This window comes from Macaca fascicularis, chromosome 7, assembly GCF_037993035.2.
Source record: "Macaca fascicularis isolate 582-1 chromosome 7, T2T-MFA8v1.1".
Taxonomy (NCBI): domain Eukaryota; kingdom Metazoa; phylum Chordata; class Mammalia; order Primates; family Cercopithecidae; genus Macaca; species Macaca fascicularis.
The window spans coordinates 142143920-142162555 of NC_088381.1; the positions used below are offsets into that span (position 1 = coordinate 142143920).

The 18636-nt window shown below is 47.4% G+C and overlaps 1 pseudogene; it reads left to right on the forward strand.

The window, feature by feature from the left end:
- The first annotated feature begins 11416 nt into the window (after nt 1-11416).
- On the forward strand, nt 11417-12484 carry LOC102120657 (alpha-ketoglutarate dehydrogenase component 4 pseudogene; annotated as a pseudogene).
- The last annotated feature ends 6152 nt before the right edge of the window (nt 12485-18636 follow it).

Genomic DNA, 18636 nt, shown 5'->3' on the forward strand with positions numbered 1-18636 from the left:
TAGAAGATCTTGGATCCCTTTTGCATCTATCAAACCTATGCTTCCTATAATCCCCTGATGATCCAGCTGGAAATGGTCCTTCCCCTACATTCCTAGAGCATTTCCCCATATCATCCCTGTGACTCTTACCACACTCTGCCTTATATTTAAGTGGTCTGAGTACTTTTTCTTTTTGAGACAAGAGTCTCGCTCTGTCGCCCAGGCTGGAGTGCAGTGATGCAATTTTGACTCACTGCAACCTCTGCCTCCCGGGTTCAAGCAATTCTCTGCCTCAGCCTCCCTGGTAGTTGGGATTACAGGCACATGCCACCACACTCCGGCTAATTTTTGTATTTTTAGTAGAGACAGGTTTTGCCATGTTGGCCAGGCTGGTCTCAAACTCCTGGCCTCAAGAGATCCTCTGGCCTTGGCTTCCCAAAGTGCTGGGATTATAGGCGTGAGCCACTACGCCTGGCTCTGAGTACATATCTTATTTCTCCTACTAAATTGAAAACTCCTCAAGGTATAGCTGGCTCCTACACATCTAGTTCTTCAATGTCTTCTTTGAACTGGGGGTTCAAAAGCAATTTGCTTGCAGACTTCTGGTTACACATGATAGATTGAAAACAAGTATTTATCTGCCATCTACTAAATCCCTTAGTGTGGGTTCCTTTTCAACTGTGTTCAAGAACTGGAAAAGAGGAAGTACTCATTACCGCTACTGCTTTCACCCATTGATAGTTTACCTGCTCTAGACCAGAATATGCCCTTTTAAAGAAAGCATTTCATTTTAAGGACAGCAAATTGCTTCTCATCATAGGCCCATCATTTATTTCCAAAAAAGACATCTGGATGAACAGTAGATTTCTGTGATCTAGAAAAGCATGGCTGATTGACTAAGCAGGGACAGTGTTATGAATGTTCTAAGTCTTTAGAGACTATTTTTACAGTAAATAATTGTGTATTACTTGCCTACAGATATTTTTTCCCTTTTCCTTTGCCATTCCAAATACCATCCTGGAAAGCATCTGTTAAATGTGAGCAGCAACATTCTGAAAAGCATAGTATTGGAGCTTGGAGACACGTTTGCAAATTCTTATTAACATTTTTTTTCTTACCAGCACTCATTACTTCTTGCTGTCTTCAGTCTCCCAGAGTCTAGGCCTCTGCTGATTTGCTTGGCCTGCCTTCCATAGGTTAGAGCACTTAAAGTTCACAGGGTATTAATTGTGTTGATATTGAAATGCCATCATTTTTATCTTTCCATTTTTGTCATATTTTTTAAATGGACACTTGCTAACTGCTCCGTGGTTTTAGTTCTCTAGCTGCTCTTCTGGACTCTCCCAGATCAAGGCAGTGAAAATAGAACTGATGGAAGTCATCCCCTTGTCCCTGTGGCTTCAGAAGGGTGTTTCGACTTCCCCAGGAGCTTTGAAATGAAGCCGAGAAATTTCACTTCCAGTGGGATGCCCTGACTCCTCCTGTTTCCTCCAGGATTAAGCCATCACAGGAAGGTGAACAGGCAGAGCAGGAAGTGAGGAAACGGACAGTTGGGCCAAGGTGGATGATCCCAGAAGCCAAATAACACAGTCTCTTACCAGTTCTCAGCTTCGGCACTAACTCCATCTCCAAGCATTTGGTTATGTTCTCCATTCTCTGTTTTCTTCATCTTGTGAGAGCTACAAGGATATCTGATCCCTATGTGGGCTTTGTTTCACCAGAGTCTTGCAACCCCCAACCCCAGAGAGTGGCAAAGGGTGGTGTCTCCACGGTTGTAAGTTCTGATGGACTGGAACTGACTTTTCCTATCTATGTAGGCTTTTTGGCATTTGGGGTGTGTGTCCCTGTCTATCCCTAAAGAGGCCACTGGCCTTCCCACCCTTTGCCTGGCACTTTTTCCTCTCGAGCAGCTGGGGGCTTCAGACGATACCAGGTGTAACTGTGAGGCTCCTGGTTGGCGTGAGTGCTGGCAGAGCCTGTTAATTAGCACAGGAACACCCCAGTGCTCCATTAGCTGGGCCAGGCATTTGGAACCTTCCCCTCCTGTGGGCCCCTTCCTCCTAATGAGAGCTGGAAGAAGGGCCCTCACAAAACACTGCCTCAGAATAATATTCTGCTTTGTCCCCACCAGTAACCAGGGCTGACAGGATCACTCTGTCCATTTCTCTTCTAATTAGCACAATTCCAGCATGGCCTGAGCCAGCAAATAGAGAAAAGCGATCAAAAGCGATCGGACAACCGTACCGAATCACAAACACAAAGAGGGCCATTCCCTGTAATTAGGTGAGACAATTCCTCAGTCTTTTCTCGGCTGGAGTTTGCCGCTAAGACTCTTGCTGTTTGGGTCCCAGCAACACAAGTTACATGTCTCCCTGGGACACTAATAAGCCCCAAATTGTCTTCCGCTTCACACAACTCTAACCAGAGGACAGACATGGGGTGGTGGGGCAGGTGGCAGGGAGGGGGTGGTGCAATGCAGTGAGGGGACAGGGTCTCCCAACAAGCAGCTGCTGCAATGTTTCCCCAACTTTGAGAAGCAGACACTGGGGCTGTGGGCAAAGAGGTAAGAGTCAGTTGACTTGAGAGAACTGCTCTGGGCACAGCCTGGCCCCTGTCACTTGAGCTGGAGTCTGAAGCACTGAGAAATTCTGACCCTCAGGGGAAGCCCCCTCTCAGCCATTTGCCCCACTCTGTTCATTCGCTGCCTCCTATCTATGGCCCCGTCACTCCTCCCACCCCTGCAGACCGCTGGCATCATTCCGGGAACTACACTGAGCCCTTCACAAACTGTAAGCCCTATACAACTATAGTTACCATTGCAGAGAAAGCTAACACACAGCACATGAGTGAATTCTGCCCTAGAAGACTGCATGACGTGGAAGGGGCACCCACTGCCCCCCTCACTCTGGCCCTCATTTCTAGCACCCATCACCTTTATGTCTCTGGTTGTGTCCCCAACCCCTGCCTACTGTCTCCTCTCTCCTGAAAGATCTCTGTTTATTTAAAACAGAAAAGTGGCCCATCTGCCAGGGCAAGAAGCCATAACTGGCCGCACTCCATGTGGCTCAGAGGTTGGCCACTTAATGAACAAAAACAGCTCCCCCAGGATTGCAGCCCATTACGGGGATTACTTGGGGCGATACAGCCGTAAACTTGGTCATAGCCAGGGACAAAAGAATGCAGGAGAGAATGGCAGTTGGAATCTCAATTAAACTCAAGTTCGGAGCAGAATTGGGCTCACATATTTTCATCTCTCTCTTGCCCTCTGCTTTCTGTCTTGATTTCTATACCTAGTGTTTTTGAAAGTGACCTCCAATACAAAAGGAGATTCAGTTATGTAGAATCCGAGAAGCCAAAAAACTCAAGTAATCAAAGTGGCATTGTTTTTCTACCTTCATTTTTCTGAGACATAGAGAAGATAAGATTTGACTGTTAAAAACAACTTTTGGGACATGCCAAAGAATTGATCCAAATTTGTTCAATTTCCTACAGTTTCTTTGGTTATAAACAGAACTACCTGGCACATAATAGGTGCTAAAATAAGAAAAGAATGAACTGTGCCTTGACATTCGGTGTTCATAGCCTCATTGCTGGTCAAAGATATAATAAGTGCTTGGATTTTGAGACAAAGGCAGGGGTGATCTTGCATAAGTTACTTCTCTCTAAGCCTTGGTTTCCTTAGGACTTTTTCCACTTTAAAGAGTCCTATCAGCATCATGGACAAGGGCACAGGCTCTGACGTCAGGCTGCCTGGGTGCAAATAGCACCTAACTACTAGGGTAGCTGTAGAGATTAAATGAGTATTGCAAAGTATTGAGAGTGGTACATGGCATATCTTACCCATTATGTGTATAATTGCTTGATAGATATATAAAACAGATTCCATGTAGTATTTAATTTTTTATTATACTCATATTTATTAAAAATTGACAATCCCTAGGCCAGGCATGGTGGCTCACACCTATAATCCCAGCACTTTGGGAGGCTGAGGCATGTGGATCACTTGAGGTCAGGAGTTCAAGACCAGCCTGGCCAACATGGTAAAACCCCGTCTCTACTTAAAAAAAAAAAATACAAAAAAATTTAGCTGTGTGTAGTGGTGGGTGCCTGTAGTTCCAGCTACTCGGCAGGCTGAGGGAAGGGAATTGCTTGAACCCAAGAGGCAGAGGTTGCAGTGAACTGAGATTGCATCAGTGCACTCCACCCTGGGTGACAGAGTGAGACTCCATCTCAAAAAAAAAAAAAAAAAATTGGCAATCCCTACAGGGAAAATATAGTAACTTCTGGTTACCTTGACTAGTCAGTTAAGCAGAATACTATTTCCGTAACCCTTCAGAAGAGCTGACAGTTTACTATTTCTCCTACCCCCATCCTTCCACCCACTGAGGCCCATGGACATTCAGTAGAAACCATCGTTGACTCTACAGACAGTGGCATTAAGCAAGGGAGGGAAAGATATTCTTTGGGACATTGGCAGGTTTCTGAGCTGATACTGAACTTGGCATACATAAGCCTCAAATCACTGTGCTTTGCTAATCTTTGTGGTCCTCGTATTTTCTGAGCAACCATGCTTTTCTAGTCACTGCACAGGAACACACTTCCCTGTTGGACTGGGTCATAACCCGCTACCCCTCACCCTCCAGTCCTCCACATTCCTCCAAATAGTTTTTCCCTTCCCTTCCCTTCCCTTCCCTCCCCTCCCCTCCCCTCCCCTCCCCTTTCTCTTCCCTCCCCTCCCCTTTCTCTTCCCTCCCCTCCCCTTCTCTTCTCCCCTCGCCTTCTCCCCTCCCTTTCCCTTCTCCTTTCCCCTCCCCTCCCCTTCCCTCCCCTTCCCTCTCCCCTCCCCTTCCCTCTCCCTTCCCCTTCCCTTCTCCCCTCCCCTCCCTTCCCCTTCCTCCCTCCCTCCCTCCCTCCCTTCCTTCCTTCCTTCCTTCCCTCCTTCCTTCTTTTTTATCGTGAGGACAGGGTCTCCCTCTGTCACCAAGGCTAGAGTGCAGTGGCACAATCTCAGCTTGCTGCAACCTCTGCCTTCTGGACTCAAGCAATCCTCCTGCCTCAGCCTCCAAAGTAGTTGGAATCACAAGCACATGCCACCACACCTGGCTAATTTTTGTATTTTTTGCAGAGATACAGTTTCGCCATGTTGCCCAGGCCAGTCTCAAACTCCTGGGCTCAAGTGATCCACCTATCTCAGCCTCCCAAAGTATTGGGATTACAAGCGTGAGCCACTGTGCCTGGGCCAGATAGTTTTCTATGGTGTGAGACTTGTCAGGTTCTCACTCCCTTTCCAGGACTGAGCAGGGTCCACTCAGGCTTCTGCTCCCCTGGCAGCCTCCTCTGGGCTTTGCCTTCTCTGGGAACCCATGGAGAGACCCTGGCCTGACTCTGCAGCCTGAGGCCTCAGGGTCAAGTGAGGCTGAAAGTCACATCCCAGGGCCTTCTTGGATGTAGCCAAGCCCCAGCAGCCAAGTTGGCCTGAGCCAGTGACTTTGCACAAAGGAGCAGCTGAGAAGAGTCAAGTTGGGAAAGTCAGTGACTTGAGGCTGAGTGGAAATGAGAAGTGCTGGCTGCAGCAGGACCCATGAGGGATATGTGAGGATTGGAACCAGAAATGGTCTCTGAGGAATGGGGGGGCTCATGGGAAAGCAAGGTCCTGAGAGCTGCTTCACCTTGGCCTCCTGCTTCCTGCCATCCACCTCTGCTGCTGCTGCCTCTGCCTTCAAGGGTCCCAAAGGCTGTTCAGATGTGCAGCTGTTGAGTAAATCAGGGTACATTCCCATAGTGAACTACCATGCAGCCATTTGGTGTGTTTGCAAAGAGGTTATGATATCATGGAAGAAATGGTTTTGTCATAAGGATAAGTGAAATAGCCGGATGTAACACAATTACAGCAATGTGGGGCGGTGAATAGAAGGCAATAGGCAAAGGTGGTAATAGTGCTTGCTGCCTGGTTGGAGGAATATGGGGTATTGTTGTTTTCTTCTACGTTTTCCAAGCTCTCTACAGAAACAGGTATTGATTTTATAATACAGGGAGAAAAAAGCCTCTGGGGCCAGATATACAGATTTTAAAAGCCCTGCTTCTCAACTCAGCCTGTTATCCTGCACACATGTGCACACATACATAGTTCATCGATGACCTTTGTATATGGTAATGAAATTTGTTCTTTCGTATGCAAATGTGTATCATTCTGTACACCAATAAGTGTTTATTGAGCACCTAATAACCATCCAGCTATGCCCTAGGACCTCTACTTCATTGTATGTAATGTGGAAAAAAAAACTTGTTCCCTATTCATGACAGTTCCATCTCTCCCCACACTCCTCAGAGCCTTTGCCCAGGAACAGAAAAAATCATTCAGTCAGTAGGTGTTCAGTGTTGCCAAATAGCTATCTTTTTCCTCAGTCTTTCCCTACCCTGAGAAAGTATGTCTCACCTAACCTTGCTGTAGAGTCTTAGCATTAAGTTTCCCCCAGCTCTTGGGCATGCAGCACCTTACTTCAGATGTTGTGTTTGCGAGAGTTTCCTTCACTGCTTTCTCCCTGCTTACCTTCCCCTTCCCAATTGGAAGAGAAGGAAGAAAAGATGAGTTGGAGGTCAGGAGTAGGAATGGGTCAGAGAAGAATCTGGAATTATACTCATGTTTTCATCACAACCAGTTGGAGGCGCTGCACTCTCAGGAAAGAGAAGGAAGTGCGTTTCATCTGAGTTGGGTCTGGAAGACACAAGGGATGTGTAGGAGGTGGTTCTCACTTTTATTGGGAGACAAGTGTGTATATAAAGTCAGTCTCCCTGCAGGATGAGAAGCATAGTCATGGAATTGCTAAAGAAGATATAAAAGCCTCAGGACCAAATGACGTGAGAAAATAGTGGAGAAGAATTGACCTTCTCCCCAAGAAGTGACTTGACCACATCAGCCCCAAGTATCCAGAATATACAAACCCACACATCTGACTAGGCCTGGGCTAGAAAATGGGGGGGAATGGGGAGCACTCCCCATTTTCCTTGATAGAAATAGATGCAGCAACGAGTAAAATTCCGTGCCTGCCACATCTGCTCCCTCCTCCACTAGTGCATGCACTTGTCCATCCTGTTTGCCAAAGAGGGACTGCTTTCTGCCCAGCTCAGGAGAGTGAAACGAAGAAGAAACAATGTCAGCCATGTGTAGCCCTGAATCCTGCCTGACCGTTGCAGTCGCTCTGGGGCTTTCAGCCAGAACTGGAGTGGCCAGATCTGATGAGCCTTCCAAAGGAGAGAAGAGCACTCCAGACCAGACGGCTGAAGCAGTTGTTACGGCAGCAGCATTGCAGGGCAGGCAACACTTCACAGCATCACCAAAGATTGATGCAAATTGGTTTGGTTCTGACCCTGTCACACCAGGAAGGATAATGACTCCAGCAGCGCCGGGCACGGGAGGGGGCACATGGTGGGGGCCGTGAGGATTGGTGTCTCACTTCACATCTTCATTAATGATCTGAAAGACAGGGGTAAACAGCATGCTAATGAAACCTGCAGATGATTGGTGTTACAACCCCCAGAGAGGACAGAGAAATAGCACACCGAGACCCAGAGAGCTTAGAAATATGGGCAGGAGACTGTCAAATGAGACTCGTCCTAGGAAAATGAAAGTTGACGTGTCAGGGAGGAATGATGAAGGTGCCTCTGGGTGGGGGCCTGCAAACCTGAAAAGCAGAGATGGGTGGCAGGGTCAGGAGGTTGAGGGATGTGATAAGGTTTGGGGTGTGTTGGAGGGAGATGGAGGAGCTGACCTTGAGGACCCAGGGGACAAATACCCTTGTGCATTTCTGGTCAGGACTGACCATGAGGCCAACAGTTTGTGCAGCCGGGGTACCAAGCAGGTTGCACTGGCCCATTGGACTGTGTCAGCCCCGGAACCCCGCTGCAAGCCAGGACCTCTGATTTCACAGTCACAAGCTGTGCCTATTTGCACCCAAGCCATTAAGGCTAAAAGCGCCATTTTGACCTGAACTGCTATTTTCCTAAAATGAAACAAGCCAAAATACATATTTAAAATTTTGCACTAAATTATTGGGGATAGGATATTCAAGAGCAGAGAAAGGAAAAAATGTCTGTATTTTCAAGCGTTTCCCATTCAATAAAGATTTATCAGAGGCGTAACTCGTTTATATTAAATCTACAAATCTTAAGTGAACAGCTCAATGATTTTTTTCCTTGACCAAATCACTTCACCAAGTCTTGGTTTCCTCATCTGAAATGAGCATAACAGCAGAACATATCTCACAGCTGTGTTGTGAAGATTAAATTAGACTCTGTAAAGCCCCTTGGGCACAGTAAGTACTCACATATGGGGTGATTATTATTACTGTTTATTATCCTCTAATTTTATTCCTTAAGCTTTCCTCTTAGCTCCCTAAGTAAATGATTAATTTCTTGAAGTCAAGGACTGCCTTAAACTTCTTTTCAGCTCATGGGTGCTGAATAAATCCTTGTTTGATGGATTGTATTAGAAAATTCTTTTCATATAAATAATTTTATTCTTACCCAACTCAGATCTACTTTAAATGAAATCGCTTTCTTCAAAATAAAAGAAAAACAAGTAAAATCCTGATATCACATGAGTGTTTTGAAGACAAAATATTCTGCCTTGAGTCTGTGCTAACACCACGTGCTGTCTGGTGAAATGTTAGGCCAGGGGAAATCCCAGCCTGATGATAAAGAGCTCACTTTTGGGGCCAGGCGCGGTGGCTCACACCTGTAATCCCAGCACTTCGGGAGGCCGAGGCAGGTGGATCACAAGGTCAGGAGATCGAGACCATCCTGGCTAACACGGTGAAACCCCGTCTCTACTAAAAATACAAGAAATTAGCCAGGCGTGGTGGCGGGCACCTGTAGTCCCAGTGACTCGGGAGGCTGAGGCAGGAGAATGGCGTGAACCCGGGAGGCGGAGCTTGCAGTGAGCTAAGATCGTACCACTGCACTCCAGCCTGGGTGACAGAGCGAGACTCCGTTTCAAAGAAAAAATAACAAAGCTCCACTTTTGAATCCAGTCAGGTTTGAATTAGGGTGACTAACCGTCTGATTTGCTTAGAACTCAGGGGTTTCCTGGGAGGAGGAACAGTCTTGACCATGTGACAGTTGATCATTCTAGTTTGAATATGGGTTCTGCTACTTAATAGCTTTGGCATGTGGCCTTGGATAGGATTCTTAGCCTTATTGAACTTAGTTTCCTCTTCCATTAAAGGGGGAAAATAACTACTTCACCAGGTTGTCGAAAGGACCAAGTGTCCCCGCTGCAGTGGTTCACACCAGTAATCCCGGCACATTGGGAGGCTGAGGCAGGAGGACTACTTGAGTCCAGGAGCCAGAGACTAGCCTGGGCAACATAGTGAGACCCCATCTCTACAAAAAAAAAAAAAAAAAAAGATGTTTCTTAGTTAAATAAAATTAGCCAGCGCAGTGGCACATCCCTGTAGTCCCAGCTGCTCAGGAGGCAGCACCGGAAAGATGGCTTGAGCCCAGGAGTTCAAGGCTGCCGTGAGCTATGATCACAGCATTGCACTCCAGCCTGGGCCACAGAGTGAGACCCCATCAAAAAAAAAAAAAAAAAAAAGGACAGGGGGTGGCAAGCATGGTGGCTCACACCTGTAATCCCATTACCTTGGGAAGTTGAGGCAGGAGGATCACTTGGGGCCAGGAGTTCAAGACCAGCCTAGGCAACATAGTGAGACCTCATCTCTCCAAAATTAAATTAGCCAGGCATGGTGGTGCACACCTGTAGTCCCAGCTACTTGGGAGGCAGAGGCAGGAGAACCACTTGAGTCCAGGAGTTTGAGGCTGCAGAAAGTCATGATTGTGCCACTGCACTCCAGCCTGGGTAACAGAGTGAGACTGTCTCAAAAAAAAAAAAAAAAGAATTCAAAGAATATGCCTATGCCTATTCCACTTATACCCAACAAAAATGAGTTGACACCAAAAGATACATGCGAAAATAATAGCAACTTCATTCATGCAAGTAAAAAACTGGGGGAACAAAGGCCATCAGCAGGAGAATGGATAGATTGTATATTCTATGTGGAATGCCAATTGGCAATAAAGAATGAACAAACTACCATGCTGCTTCACACAGTAATATGGATGAATCTCCCAAACACGAATGAAGGGCACATACCGTATGACTCCATCTGTATGAAATTCTAGGACAGACAGAACTAATCTAGGTGATAGAAGTCTAAATAGTAGTTACCTTGGAGGTATTAACTGGAAAGGGGCCCAGGGAGTCTTCTGGGGTTTTGGAAATTCTCTCTCTCCTGATCTGAGTGGTGGTTAACACAGGAGGGTGTGTGTATAAACATTAATCGAGCTGTGCAGTTAATAGCTGCGCACTTTCTGTAAGCTGTACCTCAAAAGAAGTTAAGGTTCTCTGAGCCTCTAAAGGGAAGCGCTGATGAAAGCTGTTGGTTTTTATGTTTCAAACCACGCCATGAAAGCTATTTGGGGAAATCGCATAGGGGAATCTAGAGGATCCCAGACTCACCCTGGGTTCAAAGCTATGAAGTCAGAAAGAAGGACAGAAGATGGTCAACATGTCCCTTTGGCAGCTGCCACTCATGCTCCACCAGCGGCTGAGCATAAGGACTGGAGGGCCCTGTCCTGTGCCCTCATTCTCTGTGACCTCAATGCGGAGGAGGGCTGTCAGCCAAACTCAAGCCCCTTGCTGCACCCTTGGGCTCTCCTTCGAGGGAGCACCATTGTCTATCCACCCTTTACTGAGAAATCAGTCCCCAGATTGCGGGCTCCTCAAGAGCGAGGACCAGATGTGTGTTTCTGTTTCTCCAGAGCCTGACCTATTGTAGAGGCTCATTGCACAGTTGCCAAATGGATGCCTCCAGTGACCTAACTCATCACTTAAATTCTTCCCAGGTGGAACTGGCCACTGATCTCAAAGCCAAAGATATGTTTTTTCACTCATGGATCATTCAGGTGCTCCTTCCTAAAATAACTGGGATTCCAAGAGAGCTACCAGCATCTCTGACATGCTTCCTATCAGTGCAATTCTAATTCTGTTAGAAATGATCTTCAGGCTGGGCGTGGTGGCTCATGCCTGTAATCCCAGCACTTTGGGAGACTGAGGTGGGTGGATTACCTGTGGTCGGGAGTTCGAGACTAGCCTGACCAACATGAAGAAACCCTATCTCTACTAAAAATTCAAAATTAGCCAGACATGGTGGCGTGTGCCCGTAATCTCAGCTATTCGGGAGGCTGAGGCAGGAGAATCACTTGAATCCAGGAGGCGGAGGTTGCACTGAGCTGAGATCGCACCATTGCACTCTGACCTGGGCAACAAGAGCAAAACACTGTCTGAAAAAGAGAGAGAGAGAGAGAAGAAGAAGAGAAGAGAAGAGAAGAGAAGAGAAGAGAAGAGAAGAGAAGAGAAGAGAAGAGAAGAGAAAGAAAGAAAGAAAGAAAGAAAGAAAGAGGAAAGAAAGAAAGAGAAGAGAGGAAGGAAGGAATGAAGGAAAAGAGAGAAAAAGAAGAAAGAAGGCCGGGCGCGGTGGCTCAAGCCTGTAATCCCAGCACTTTGGGAGGCCGAGGCGGGTGTATCACAAGGTCAGGAGATCGAGACTATCCTGGCTAACATGGTGAAACCCCGTCTCTACTAAAAATACAAAAAACTAGCAGGGCGTGGTGGCGGGCGCCTGTAGTCTCAGCTACTTGGGAGGCTGAGGCGGGAGAATGGCGTGAATCCGGGAGGCGGAGCTTGCAGTGAGCCAAGATCACGCCACTGCACTCCAGCCTGGGAGACACAGCAAGACTCAGTCTCAAAAAAAAAAAAAAAAAGAAGAAGAAGAAAGAAAGAAAGAGAAGAGAGAGGAAGGAAGCAAGGAAGGAAGGAAGGAAAAGAGAGAAAAAGAAGAAAGAAAGAAAGAGAGAAAGAAAAGAAAGACGGAAAAGAAAGAAAGAAAAGAAAGGAAGAAAGAAAAGAAAAAGAAAGAAAGAAAAGAGGTGACATCCCAGGAAGTGCACCCCCAGCCGCCTGGGACTCGGGTGATCGCTGCAGCTCGCTCGAGCCCCGGAAACTGCCCCTTTTCGGGGGTCATGATGGGCAGCAAGATGGTGTCTGCCACTAGGGTCGTTCAGGTAGTCAAACCACACACTCCATTAATAAGGTTTCCTGACAGAAGAGACAATCCTAAACCCAATGTATCAGAAGCTTTGAGATCAGCAGGGCTACCACCTCACTCTTCTGTAATTTCACAACATTCTGAGGGAAGTAAATCACCAAATATGCTGATGTATCAGGGTCCACCAGATACTGCAGAAATAATAAAAACATTACCTCAGAAATACAGAAGGAAACTTGTATCTCAAGAAGAAATTAAATTTATCCACCGTGGAGGTGCCGAATAACCATGGTGGCTGCTGTTTGTCATCAGACAATAGAATTGTCTTCACAATAAAGGACTTCCAAAATGACAGATGAGAAACCGTATATTAAACATCTTTAATAAATACTATGAAAAAATGAAATATAGAAAATTTAGATGGACACTTGTATTTCCTAATTTATGTATCTTGGTCAGCTTCTCCACAAGCTTACCTAATTGTTTATACACTCTATACTTCTTAAAGTATACATTTAAAAGAAAGAAAGAAAGAAAGAAAGAAAGAAAGAAAGAAAGAAAGAGAAAGAAAGAGAGAGAGAAAGAAAGAAAGAAAGAAAGAGAAAGAAAGAAAGAAAGAGGGAGGGAGGGAGGAAGGAAGGAAAGAAAGAGAGAGAGAAAGAAAGAAAGAAAGAAAGAGAAAGAAAGAAAGAAAGAGGGAGGGAGGGAGGAAGGAAGGAAAGAAAGAGAGAGAGAAAGAAAGAAAGAAAGAGAAAGAAAGAAAGAAAGAAGGAAAGAAAGAGAAAGAAAAAGAAAGGAAGGAAGGAAGGAAGAAAGGAGGGAAGGAAGGAAGGAAGGAAGGAAGGAAGGAAGGAAGGAAGGAATCTTCAGTTATTTCTATAGCAAAGAGCCTGTGTTTACACTGCAGGAAACTCTGGAGTTATCAGTGGTGCTGGTGACAGTCACTGGGTTTGGTATTCCCTTAGATGGAGGCCAGGGTCAGCTGAATTGTTGAAGAAATTTCTGTGCTATCCCAATTGGTAGCCACTAGCCACATGTAGCTATTAAATCTAAATTAAAAGTAAATAAAATTTAAAATTCTGTTTCTGTCCAGGTGCAATGGCTCACTCCTATAATCCCAGCACTCTGGGAAGCTGAGACAGGTGGATCATTTGAGGTCAGGAGTTTGAGACCAGCCTGGCCAACATAGTGAAACCCTGTCTACTGAAAATTTTAAAAAATAAAAATAGATGGGCATCGTGGTGCACACCTGTAATCCCAGCTACTCGAGAGACTGAGGCATGAGAATCACCTAACCCAGGAGGCAGAAGTTGCAGTGAGCCGAGATGGCGCCACTGTACTCCAGCCTGGGGACAGAGTGAAAAAAATAAAATAAAATAAGTTTCTTAGTTGCGCTAGGCACATTTTAAGTGCTCAGTAGCCACTTATGGCTACTGACTACCACTGTATTCGACAGTGTAGAACTGCATACATTTCCATCATCATAGAAAGTTCCAGTGGACAATGATGGATTCCAGATGACCCTCTTGGAGCCTGTAGGGGAGGGGAGGAAGGAAATAGGTGGGTAGGACTGGGCCTCCACCCCCAGTTCAGCCAGAGGCACTTTGCCTATAAATTCAGATTTCAAGTTAGATTTCATTTGGGGGAAAAAAAAAAAAAACTTGTATGACTTTTTAAATACTTTTTGAAAAGGTAGTAAATACAAACTATATTTAAAACGAACAGATTATGAAAAAAGACATCTCCTTGCCATCCCATAACCTTCAGACCACTAGGTAGCAGCTTGTGGAAACTACACCTGTTCTGCAGCTTGCTTTTTTTTTTTTTTTTTTTCTATTTATCTTGGATCTTGTTCATATTGGTACCTAGAGATATAACAGCCACATACTATTCCACTGTGTGGATGTGCCTTCGGTTACCTAGCCAGGTCCTGTGATGGACATTCAGGTCATTTCCTGTCTTCTGCTACTACAAACTATGTTGTGATGAGCAAATATCCTTGAGTTTAGGTATCTGTGGATGTATCACTATTAGGGGAATTGCTGGATCAAAGACCGTGTGCATTTTAAACTTTAATATCTATTGCTGAATTGCATGCCCTGTGCCCAAAAGAGATGGTAACAACAAGAAGGTCTTTTCCCCACACCTTCCGCCAGGCTACTGTGATCAGGCCTGCAGGTGTCCTGCAGGGTAACGGTGGCTTATCTTGGGAGGGGGTTGCCATTGCCTCCCCACAGCCCTGGCGCCCATTCTACCCACTCACTCTCTCTTCATGTCACTCCTTCCTGCCACCAAGAATAGTTAACTTTTCATTTAAAACAATTTTAATGGACTAGTTAACATTTGACTGTGCACTCATCAGACCCTTGGGTACGAATCCTACTCAGCCTGACCCTGCTCATTCAATTCACAGATTTGTCCTTTACCTCAGTGTTTCATGGACTCTTCACAACAACCTCCTGTGGCAGGTACCATTATTATTCCCATTCTACAGAGGAGAAGCCTGAGGTTTAGCAATTAACTCACTGGTTCACAGTCACCCAGCTGGTTAGTAGCAGAGTTAGGATCCAGTCCCAGGTCTGTCACCCCACAGCCTATGCTTAGTTCCAACAGGCTGCCCCACTCACCCGCTTCCCGTCACCCCTCCTCCTTTCATGGACACCAGCTCTCCCTCCTGCCCTCGGGCCCTGTTAAATACCCCACCTCTCTTAGGTGTCTTTGCTGAAGTGCCCACAAGCCTTCACTCCCTGCCCACTCTCTCCCTCTTAAGGTCAGGGCATACACCTCCATCCGGACCCTTCCTCCCTCACTGCCTTGGCTTCCTCTACTCTTGGCCTTGGGACTGCCCCACCTGAACTCCTGGGTCGGCCCAGCCCTCCCCCAGGTGATCGCCTCAGCCTACAGGGGCTGAGAGCTGGGGAGGGAGAAGCAACGGCTTCCATCACCTGACCCTACTCAGCCAATTCACGAAGACAAGATGTCAAGTTAATGAGCCTGTGGGCCTCTAATTAGCTGTCAATTACCTCAAATTAATCACCTCCTCGCCTAATTAAGCATTATCGGCAGGTGGGCACAAAGCAGACCATTGTGTGAGAGCCATGAGAAAAGCTGGGCTGGCAAACTTGGTTAGGATCAGCTCTGTGCACTGCGCCCGCCTCCCCACCGCGCTCAGCCATGGGCCCAGCTGAGAGGCCCTGGGGCCCTTTGCCCACCACTGTCCCCAGACACTGGGGTACTTGGGGACCTCCTGGGAAGCTGAGTGGACTGGGAGGGAGGTGCAGAGCCTAGAGGCAGGTGAGACAGCTTTGGGGCAGTGGGGTGGTAGGAACTGGAGGCCATGGAGAAGGGCGGGGCTTCAAGGCATGGAGACCAGCTCCTGGCACTTACTGAGAGCCGAGATGGGAGCTGGGCAGAGGGGATGCCAGGTCGTGGCTGGGCATCCAGGCCTGGGCGGGCAGGCAGAGCTGGCTTCCGATGCTGGCCTGGCCACTTGTGAGTTCTGTGACCCCAGGAAGAGACTTAATGTTTTTGAGTCACACTTTCCATCCCTGGAAAGAAAATTTTTTTGTTCTAAGCACTGTCCTGGGTCTTTGTGAGGGTTCAGTGGGATCATGCTTGTGGAGCGCCCGCCACATGGTAAATATTCAATGTCTTTAGTAGTGATGACAGTGGACGTGGGTGGTTTAAGACCCAGGGCCACCTCACATAACAACTGCCGAAGCTGTATTGTATCCCCAAATTCTGAGCCCCCAGATCTCAAGCATGTAGTGCATCCCTGAAAAATGCGAATGGACTGGCCAGGCATGATGGCTCACGGCTGTAATCCCAGCACTTTGGGAGGCTGAGGCGAGAGGATCACCTGAGATCAGGAGCTCAAGACCAGCCTGGCCAACATGGAGAAACCCCGTTTCTACCAAAAATACAAAAATTAGCCTGGTGTGGTGGCGGGCGCCTGTAATCCCAGCTACGCAGGAGGCTGAGGCAGGAGAATTGCTTGAACCCGGGAGGCGGAGGTTGCAGTGAGATGAGATCGTGCCACTGCACTCCAGCCTGGGCAACAGAGTGAGACTGGCTCAAAAAAAAGAAAAAAAAAAAGGACAGAAAAAAGAAAAATGTGAATGGGCTGCTAGCACCCACGGTTGCTGGATGCTGGGCTATCTGGCTACCACTTCCTCTCCACTCCCTCCCCATCACCCAGTGCCTTCCAGGGATCACAGCTCCATTCACAAAGGGCCCTTGGTGCCATATGGAGCTCACCAGATGAGAAGACCACAGTTCTCTAGAGACCAGGAAGAAGACGGCCCCTTGGGTCTTGGGGCTGCAGGGCCTAAATCAAGGGGGGGTCTCCAGACTGCTCCTGGGCACTGAGTTCATGCCCCAAGCCATGGTCCTGGGAGGCTGAACAGAGTTCCCACTCTCCTCAGCACAGGGCAGGGTGAGGCCGGTGGCCACCTGGGCAGCTCTGCGCTCCCACTGACTGTCAAATGCCACCACTCCCATGCCAGGTCTGTCCGCTTACCCCCCCAACCACCCCTTGTAATCTGTACCCGCTACTTCAGCCCCGGCACAGGAAGACCTTTCCCTGTCTCCTGTGGCAACAGAGACCCTCAGCCTCTCCGCCGTGAAAGCTTGGAAACATCTTCCCCTCCCGGGTCTCGGTCATTTAGCAAACATTGTACCTTACTAATGAAGCTCAGCGTAAAGGGCTGATGGTCGGGTGAACATAAATCACTAATGCATGCTCTGGAGAGACCAATAACAAAAGGGGGCTAGCACTTATTAAGTGCCTACTGTGTGCTGACACGAGTGGTAAGAGATTCAGTGAATGTATTACACCTGTATATACTGTTATGTTTAATGAATTATTTATCAAAATAGGTAATACATGTACACACCATTTTTTAAACTAAAGGGTGTAGAGGAATCCATAGGCTTCCCTCACTCCCCTGCCCTCCAGCCATCTGATTCCCTTTCCCACAACCAACCAGTAACCAGTTTTTCATATACTTTTCCAGAAATTAAAAAATATTTATATGTATATATATATTTCATTTTCACAAGTAGAAATAAAACATACCGTCCATCTTCCTTTTTAAAAAATAATACTGTCGGCTGGGTGCGGTGGCTCATGTCTGTAATCCCAGCAATTTGGGAGGCCAAGGCAGGCAGATCACTTGAGGTCAGGAGTTCGAGACCAGCCTGACCAACATGGAGAAACCCCATCTCTACTAAAAATACAAAATTAGCCTGGCGTGGTCGCGCATGCCTGTAATCCCAGCTACTCGGGAAGCTAAGGCAGGAGAATAGCTTGAACCCAGGAGGCGGAGGTTGCAGTGAGACGAGATCGCACCATTGCACTCCAGCCTGGGCAACAAAAGCGAAACTCTGTCTAATAAATAAATACATAAATAAATACTGTCTTGGAGATTGAATGTGGAATAGCAGCACAGTATTCCACTGCATAAACGTGAACTTTTTTCTTCTTTTTAAAATTACATGAAAGTTGGTCAGGTGCAGTGGCTCACACCTAGGAGCGTCTGTCCGTTAGCTTGTATGTCTGTCCAAATGGAAGTGCCTCCCTGGGCTGGGTGCGGTGGCTCATGCCTGTAATCCCAGTACTTTGGGAGGCCAAGGCAGGAGGATCACTTGAGCCCAGAAGATCGAGGCTGCAGTGAGCCTTGGAGGCATTGCCATACTCCAGCCTGGGCGACAAAGCAAGACGCCGTCTCTAAAAAATGGGATGATGGGGCTCTTCCGAGTGAAAAGGTGGAACTACTGACTTAATCCCACCCTGTCAGTTCGTCATGAGGAAACAGGCTAGAAAAGGGATTGACTTGTCCGTAGTCTGGAGCTGCCTTGTCAGATTCTTCCAGGTACCACTTGAGCATGTGGACGGGCTGGCATTAGCCGTGCACACTGGGCAAATGCTCCACCACCCTCCCTGCTCTGCTGGGCTTGGGATGAGTATGCAGTGGGTGACACGTCCCTGATGTGTTGTGCCTTCAAGGAGGCCCTTTATTTATTCATTTATTTATTTATGTACAGCTGAGTCTCACTCTGTCACCCAGGCTGGAGTGCAGTGGTGCTACCTCAGCTCATTGCAACCTCCGCCTCCCGGATTCAAGCAATTCTCCTGCCTCAGTCTCTCGAGTAGCTGGGATTACAGGCATACGCCACCATGCCTGGCTAACTTTTGTATTTTAGTAGAGACGGGGTTTCACCATGTTGGCCAGGCTGGTCTCGAACTCCTGACCTCAAGTGATCTGCCCGCCTTGGCCTCCCAAAGTGCTGGGATTACAGGCGTGAGCCACCGCACCTGGCCCAGGGAGGCACTTCCATTCGGACAGATGTACAAGCTAAGGGACAGACGCTCCTAGGATGGGTGCTGTGTATTGCTTAGGAAGGGGAGCCTTTGAGGACCCTTGAAATCCCTCCCCTCTGAAGCCTTGGAGGAAGGCGGACTGGCCCAGATTCCCGGACCGGCATCGCCACCTGCCTCTCTGGTCTCCTCCCACCCCAAGGGAGGTCGCGCGGCCACCGCTAGAGAGAGCCG